Here is an 8,577-nt window from a genome sequence, read left to right on the forward strand (position 1 = left end):
GCACTCAATCCCATTGTCAATATCATTAATAAAAATATTAAACAGCACCACTCGCAGCACAGACCCCTGTGGAACCACTTGTCACAGTCTTCCATCTGGACTTGGAGCCATTGGCCACCACCCTCTGAATGCAACCATCCAGCCAACTCCTTATCCACTGAACAGTCCACCCATAAAATCCACATATCTCCAACTTAGAGAGAAGGATGTTGTGGGGGACTGTGTGAAAGGCCTTGCAGAAATCCAGATAGATGACATCCATAGCTCTTCCCTTATCCACTGATGTAGTTACTCCATTGTAGAAAGCCACTACGTTGGTCAGGCAGGACTTGCCCCTCGTAAAGTCATGCTGACTGTCTCGAATCACCTCCCTTTCCTCCACATGCCTCAGCATAGTTTCTAGGAGGATCTGTTCCATGCTCTTCCCAGGCACAGAGGTGAGGCTGACAGGTCAGTAGTTCCTAGGGTCCTCCTTCCTACTCTTTAAAAATGGCTGTGATGTTTCCTCTCTTCCAGTCAGTAGGGACTGCACCTGACTGCCATGACTTTTCAGATGCCATGGGGAGTGTCTTAGCAACTACATCAGCCAATTCCTTCAGGACTCTGGGATGCATCTCATTAGGTCTCATGGACTTGTATATGTTCAGGTTCCTCAGATGGTCATGAACCTTATCTTCACTTACAGTGGGATAGATTCTGTCTCCCAGGTCCCCATCTTGTGGACCATCAACTCGAGAGTGGTGAGGAGACTTCCATTGTGGCTGGAGTGAGGCTCGCTGCGGAAGCTGGCAAAGCTCTCTCTGCTTTGTGATGGTGTTTCTTCTAGTGCACAGGGGGAAATGCTCCTCTCCCAGTTCTCAGACAGGCCTGTTTCCCAAAAGCATGGTGTGGGTGCAGGCAGGCAAAGTCTTGGTGCAGCTGGTAGGGAGCGCGAGGCCCCTCAATACCCCCCTCCCTTTCCCCCAGCATTCAGCTAGTGTTGGACGGTGTCTGTTTTTAGCAAAAGTCGCAGATTCAACAGCTGAGCTGATTTTCCAAAGGGACATATAAAACAAACAGCCTGCCATCTGCTCTATTGTCCTGGAATAGCGGCTTGGAGGGTGGGGGGAGAGGGAAGGAGGAGAATGAGGGGAATGAGAAATGGAGGTGGGAGAGAGGGTGGGAAGGAGGGGGAGCAGAAAAGAGGAAAAGGCAGAAAGGAGAGACAGGGAGGTCAGGGTGGGTGGACAGGAGGGTGAAGGTGGAGGCTGAGGGGAGAGCCGGAGAAGGAGGTAAAGATAGAGGGGAGCTGTGTGAAAGCAGGGATGCGGTGAGGGGACAGGACCAGAGACAGGCATGAGGGCAAACATGGCTTGCTTTGGATTATCCTGGCTGGGTCCCCATCAGTGCTGTGAGCCACACAGAGGGACAGGCACTTCCAGCACCCCTGTCCTTGCTGTGCCAGAGCCTGACTGCAAGAGAAAGGAACAGGACTTGGTGGCCTGGATAATCACTCCCCTTCCACCCACACAGCCCTGCCTGCTTGCCTGCTGTACACCCCCTCCCCCCTCTCCCGCGCTGGCTTTTATTGAGTGCTGCAGGGCAGGGTTTGAACTCCAGGTTTGGCAGCAGAGTAAATAACAGCAACATTGGCCTCTCCGGCCTGGGAGGGAGGAGGGATGGTTTTAATCAAAGGTAAATAACGGTTGGTATTCTCTGACCCTTAATCCAATTTCCTAGAACTGGAGAATAATGTTCCAACTTAGACACGTGACGCTGGCCCAGAGAAGAGGGATGGCTCCTCAGCTAGCCAGCTGCTGGGCACAGCACAGCCAGGGAGAGTGGGAACTGGGGAGATGCCACAGGGCAGGTAGTTCATCCTGGCTGGCCTGGGACTGTGCTCTTCTGACTCTTCCTGGTGCATTTTTCTTGCTTCAATCATCCCCAAAAATGGGGCTGGCATGCTGGCAGGCAGTACATCCCCGTGAAATATGAGTCCAGTTGATTAAAGGCTTTTTGATTTTCTCTGTTGACAGAAGTTGAGGCCCAGCCAATGCCCTGGATCTGCACCCCTGAAGGGCATTTCTGCCTTTCACTATGGGTTCCTGCTAGATTTCCATGTTGGAAGGAAATGTATAGGTTGTTATTAGTCTGGTAACACAAAGGTCTGCGTGACTGGAGAGTTTTCACTCTGACTTGGTCACATACTAGAATCCCAGAGAGTTAAGGAGATGGTGTTACTGAGCTATCAGGAGGTTACCTAGTCTTGCAGCAGGGCCAGCCATTGTACACCCTTTCTGTCAGAGGTTTTTCCAATTGGCTCTTAAAACATGTTCCTTTGCTCCAGACTGTTGGCATCAGGTTGGAAATCCAGGTTGCTGGTAACAAAGCACTGATATAAGGTTCACCTCTGAAATACAGGTTTGTTCTGGTACTCTGTACTGACACCAAATTTTAGCTGCCCATGGAGCAACTGTGACAGGCTCTTGGGCACTGTTTTCTCCTCTGCAGGACAGATGATTTGCAATTCTGGAACAAAAATGACCTGGGAAGGCCAGGACATGTTTGGAAAGAGGCAGAGGCACATACTAGAGCTGTTGACAGAGGAAGCCAGCTCCTTTTCAGCCCTTTCATCTTGCAAAATGACCTGGCAGTCCACAGTAGGGGCTTAAGCTGCAGTGGAGACAGAGCACCTGTCCACCCTGTGGGTGGATCTTGGTTTTAAGACTACTTTTCAGACTAAGCCTTTTGTAAGCCTCAAGGCCATGGAGAGAGATCTCCTCACCAAAAGCTCCCTGGTGGCAATTGTGGCCCAACACACACACAGTGCCTGTGTGACTGACAATTCCTGGTCATACAGTCTGGGAAGATCAGGTGCAGGTGGGATAGCTGAGTCTATCCTCCCACCACAATCTCTGCTCTTCAAGTTGGGGTGCTGAGAGCCTGCAGTCCAGCAGCAATGGGCACAGAGAGCACCCACACACACCCAGGGCAACACAGGCTAGGAGCACTGAGAGCCTAGCCCAAGGAGGAATGAGTTCTGTCCCACAGAGATGCTGAGAGGATGGCTGATCCTTAACAATGACTTATGCAGACAGGTCAGAAACAGAACTCTGGAGATGCCTCGTTTCATTCAGCTTCCCAGCCATGAACACACACTTCACTGCCAGTCATCCAGTCACGCCTGTAGAGAGTCCAGCCCCGCTGCTGAAATCATTGATGGGAGAGAGACCAATCTTTTACATCTAGCCCATCATCTGTTGCTTTTTCCTCTCTCTGCTCACTCCAGAAAGCACACTGCTTTTGCCACTGTTTGAAGTCCCCGGAATAGCCCCTCCCCTTGTGCCGGGAAGGGGACAAGAGGAGAGGGGCTGTGGGGCCTGTGAGGCTCAGGCTCCGGTCAGCACCATGGACAGGGACGGACCCACCGCTCTGGCCCTGCATTGCCTTCCCCTAACTGTCTTTGCCTGTCCCTGCCATTCTTTGCCTTCCCATGCTTGTCTTTGCCTTCCCTTGCCTGTCTTTACCTTCCCCTGCCTGTCTTTGCCTGCCCTGCTATTCTTTCCCCTCTCCTGCCTTGCTTTGCCTTCCCCTGCTTTGCTTTGCCTTCCCTACCTTGCCTCATCTTGCCTTCCTCTGCCTGCTTTGTCTTTCCTTCCCTTTCCTTCCTTTTGCCTTGGTCTAGGCTGGCGGGCAACCTCCTAGTATGGCACGACCCTGTTTTGGCTTGCAACCTGCACCAGCCCTTTTTTGCTCTTGCTTAAGAACAAATACAGTGTGCTGCGGCTCTGCACGCAGCTGCTCTGAAGCTGTGGCTTAGATCTGGGTTATTTTTTGCAGATAAATCCTCTTTTCTATCAGATTTGACATCAGGCAATCCCTCCAGATCCCTCCCTTTCTCCCTGTCTGACTTCCCCCTTCTCTTCCCTGCCCTGTGTTCTCTTCCCTTGCATCTATGCCCTTCCTCTACACGCCTCCCTCCCCTTTTCTTTCCCTATAGGCAGCTCTCTGAATATCATTTCATCTGCTCACTTTCTGCTGCTCTGCATCTCCACATTACTCTTCATGTCTCTGCTGCCCTTAAATGTATGTATGTATTTTATCACTTCGCTTTCTTTATCTTCTTTTTATTCCCCACTCCCTCTCCTGGTTGTTTCTTTGTGGTCATTTCCACAGTGCTGTGAGTTTATCAGAGTGCCCTCTGTGCCCTGGAGTTCTGCATCTTGAGATCAGGTGCAAAAATACCTAGAAAGTCATTTTTTTGAGGGAAGGACCCTCTACAACCCTGAGCTTGGAATCCTCTGCAGTGGACTTAACTGTTCCATGTTCTGCCCCTTGCCTTCCAGCAGATCTGAGGAGGAACTTCCAGGGTGGTGGAGGCAGAAAGCAATCACAGAGAATGAATTAAAGCTACAGGTGGTCTGGGAATCACTGGCTGTTGCATGGGTAGCTTGGGAGAGTGCTGGTAAAAAATATTCCCTACATCTCAGAAGAACTCTGTTTCCTCACAGTCAGTGTCCATATAGAATGGAATGAGGTGGAAGGCCATAGAGACCTGGAGCGAAAGAGGCTTGCAGAGACATGTGGTCAGGACTCCTTCAAGGATTCCAGTGCAGACTTCTTTCTCTCCACCCTTCTCATCAGAATTCAGCCTGGGTGGCACAGGAATAATGCCTGGTTTCCTCCTGGGAGCTTTGCAAACCCTGAGATGTCCCTGAAGCATGTCTCAAACACTGCTGCAGGGCACCAGGTATATGGATTGGCTGATTTGGTAGGAGCTGGCATGTAGCAGTGAAAAAAGCAGGCTGAGGGCTTCAGTGCTACTTGGGTTAATGGGATCTCAATTTCAGTTGCAGAAAATCATTTTCATTACAGAAACCCAAGGAAATCCCAGCATGACACCACTTTAGTTGGGATTTAGCCAGGGGACCATGGAGAATGGGATCCATGAGTATACCTTGGGCATCTGGATTTCAGTAGTGAGGAGAAAGGAAGGAGGTCTTGGCTGCCTTTCACTGTTTTGGTGTTTTTTAAACCATGAGCCCTTGTGGCAGTGAGAGGCCCATCAGTGGATAAATGGACTCCAGCAGTTGAGGACTGAGGAGGTGGATCTGGAAAACCAGCAGTTGTGTTGTACCTTTCTTGCTCAAGAAGCCACAGTGTGGCATCTAGAAGAGCTCGCAAACTGTTTGGTAGAGGCAATGGATTTTCTGTCAAGATGGAGCTGTCCTCTGTAAAGTGACATTTACATTTTTTTACCAAAGCTTTTTTGGCCTGCAATTCCAAATAGGGGTTGATAGAAGCAGAAGCTGGCTCCACATTGTCTGTGGCTCGACATTTAGATGACTGTCAGAGTGGGGGGAGAGGGCAGTGGTTTCAGCAGTGTCTGATGAAAAGCTGGAAGGGAAAGAAAAGGTTTTGCTCCATCTTGGTTGCTATCAGTTTACTTTTTACATTACTCTAACCAAGGCCAAGGAAGAACAATGTCCACTCCTAGCTCCATCCCTGGCAAAGAGCTGCCATGCATGGCATTTCAAGACCACAAGCAGTCCCAGTGAGGGTGGGTACACTGTGTTAGTTCCATGCTGAAGTCTTTTGATGGACTTCATGTCTAAGCAATTTCAGTGTCTTCTTGCAGCATAGGACACAGCACTGTCCCACTTGCTGAGGCTGCAGGACACCTTTGTTTGCTCCTTCAAAACCAAACTCCTTCCCTTGCTTATGATTTTTTAAAAAAAATTTATTTGTTTGCTTGTGGGTTTTTTTCTATCATTGTTCAGTAATATTTACAAAAGACAGTTCAGGAACTCTCCTCAGGACAGTCCTCTTCTGGGACTTGTCTCTGATCTGTCACTCCCCTGGTACTGGCATGTCCAGCACTTCACTGCTGTTCTCCCTTGTAGGCCCCAAATAGCTCAATGCAGCACCCCGGTCTCAAACTCGAGCCATCTCCCTGGATAACCCAGTTTCCATTACCTCTTTCCAATTAAAAATTCCCCTGAACAGTAACCAGACCTGGTGTTCAGCATTTCTGCAGCACTTGAGCTTGGAAGGAGCCTGAAGAGAGAGCACTGCCAATTAGCTCACATCTTATCTGTCAGGTCAGTGTTATCCCTGCTTGAATGACTGAGATACTGATGCAAAAAGTGACCAGCTCCACAGAGGGACCTGAACTCCTTGGGTTGTAATCTTGCTCTCTCCTTCTCTCCTCTGCTGATAGTAACAGAAGGTCACCTCTGTGGTTCTGGAGCCCAGAGATAGCGTGTCAGGTATTCTGCTGGTGTAAATCAGCATAGGTCCACAGGGACTTCAAGCCTCTGCTCTGCGTGCACAGCCCTGGGAGATTTCTTAGCACAACCTGGGAATCTACCGGCAGGTCTGAACCTCGGTGTGCTGGGTCTGTGCAGAATGACCCCATTCTTCTCAGCAGGCTTCACCATGGCAGATTGGGACAGTCAAAACACTGTTTTGTTTTTCCTCCAAAGCTCTGGAGGAAAATTCAGGATGAAGAATGAAGGCATGCACATCCCAGTGTGACAAAGGTTCCCAGCCACCCAGGGCAGGTGAATGGCCAGGAGGTTTTGCCACAGCTCTGTGGAATTATAGAATCAGGATAATTTAGGTTGGAAAAGACCTTTAAGAGCATCAAGTCCAACCATTAATCTAACACTGCCAAGCCCACCACCAACCCACGTTCCTAAGTGCTACTCATTCAAAGTGGCCAGACCACCCTCTCCCATCACAGGCTCAGCCACCTGAATGCCACCAGGTCTCAAGAGAGGGATTGTGTTCCTGCTCAGGTCCTTTCACCACACCTCTGATTTTCTTGCCTCTTGGAGCAAAGGAGCAGGGAAGGACTTTTTCCTCCATGGATTTGGGAACATACCCAAAAAGCCCCTGATAGTTCCTGCCACATCTCTGCAGCAACACTTGATAAGTGTGAGAGCAATGCCTGCACCTCACATCCACCCACCCACATATGCAAAGCTGAATGCTGACTTTAACAATCATTTCTGTCCCAGCTTCTCCATCACACTGGCTCTTCTGGGGTTGTGACCCAGCCCTAACAGGACTCCAAGCTGCCTGTAGGCTGGTTTCTATTGCAGTTGAAGTGGTGTCCACCACGGTGGGGGTGTCAGGGCCTGGTGGGGGCAAACTGAGACCCAAATTCCCGGGGTACTTGGGGGTGTCCAAGGCTTGGACAGGCCACACAGTCCAGAAATGGGGCCAGCAGAGGGCACTCCGATACCACCGCTCACCCACCAGATCGAGCTCTCGATGAGGAACGGGGCCACCCCCCAAGCCCTACAGTCCTTCTAGGCTTTGCTCTGGCTGTAGGAGGCAACGGGGATCAAGGGAAGCAGCGTGCCACGCTGCTCTCCTCCCTGTGGGAAGGGACAAACGGGTGAGGGGGCTGCAAGGCAGAGATGTCCCAGAGATCTGCCTGCTGCTCATGTCTGCCTCCATCAGCTCATGGCAGTTCCACACTCCAGGCACAAACTGTGGATGCAGTGCATACAGCCACAGGTTTTTCCCTCTGCCGTGATGGGCACAGCGTGGCTCCAGCACAGGGCAGCTGAGGGAAGGCACTGCCTTTTACTCCTTGGAAGGACTGCTGAGCCTCAGGCTCAATAGCAGGACAGCTGCGTGTCCATCAGTCCGCGTGCCTAATGCTGACACTGCTTCCCCCTTAGCCAGCTGCCTGTCCTGGCGGCATCTTTCTCGCTTGTATAAACTGGCTCTGGGCAGATCCCAGCCATCCCCACCTTTCTGGCAGCCTGCATGGGTGTCACCTGGACTGACTTTCAGGTGGAAGATGGTTGAGGCTGGCCGCTGGACAAATGAGAGTATTGCCCTTAACAGAGATCATAGCAGCCATTTCAGCACTGCTGCTCATGGCATGGGGTGGCCATGGCAATGGAGAGGGGCCTGGAGAAGCTCTGATGGGTTGAAGCACCCTTTTGAGAGGTGCCTGGCAGCAGAATCTTCTGGAGAGGATCTTTTTTGCGCAGGACAGAGTGCAGCAAAACCTTTCAGGAGACTTGCTGGCAAACCTTGCTAGAAGCCGAGGATCACTGCGGCAAGCCCTCTCCTGTCTCCCTAACACCTGGAAGCTCTTTGTGAAGTGCTCAGGGAGTGCTGCACACCGGTGCAGAAGGGATTGCTAGTGCTGTGCTCACAGCAAAAGGGAGCAACATGATACCTCACAGACATCTCTGGGCTGAAGCCACAAAATCAGAGGTCAACTGAACTGGCCTGCCTGTTTCTGCATGAGCTCTGGACACCTTCCCCATCATAAAATAGTATGGGAAAGAGAGATTCCCTAGAGCTTTTGGGTGGGGGGTGGGGGTGTCTCCCTAGCTCCTCGGCAGAGATGGCAGGAGCAGAGCACCTTCCTACGTGCTCTGAGAGCCTGAGCGCCTTGCGGTTTTGCTGCAATAAATCTGGAGCAGCTATAAATCTGGAGCAGCTGGCTTAAGTTCCTCCAGGGTTCAGAAGAAAACACATCCAGCCTGATGTGTTTTGTTTGCCCACTCACTGTGTTTCTAATTGGAATGTTTGTAGCTTGGGAAATTGCTCCTTAGACTACAGTACCCA

This window comes from Gallinula chloropus (genome assembly GCF_964237585.1).
Source record: "Gallinula chloropus genome assembly, chromosome: 1".
Taxonomy (NCBI): Eukaryota; Metazoa; Chordata; class Aves; order Gruiformes; family Rallidae; genus Gallinula; species Gallinula chloropus.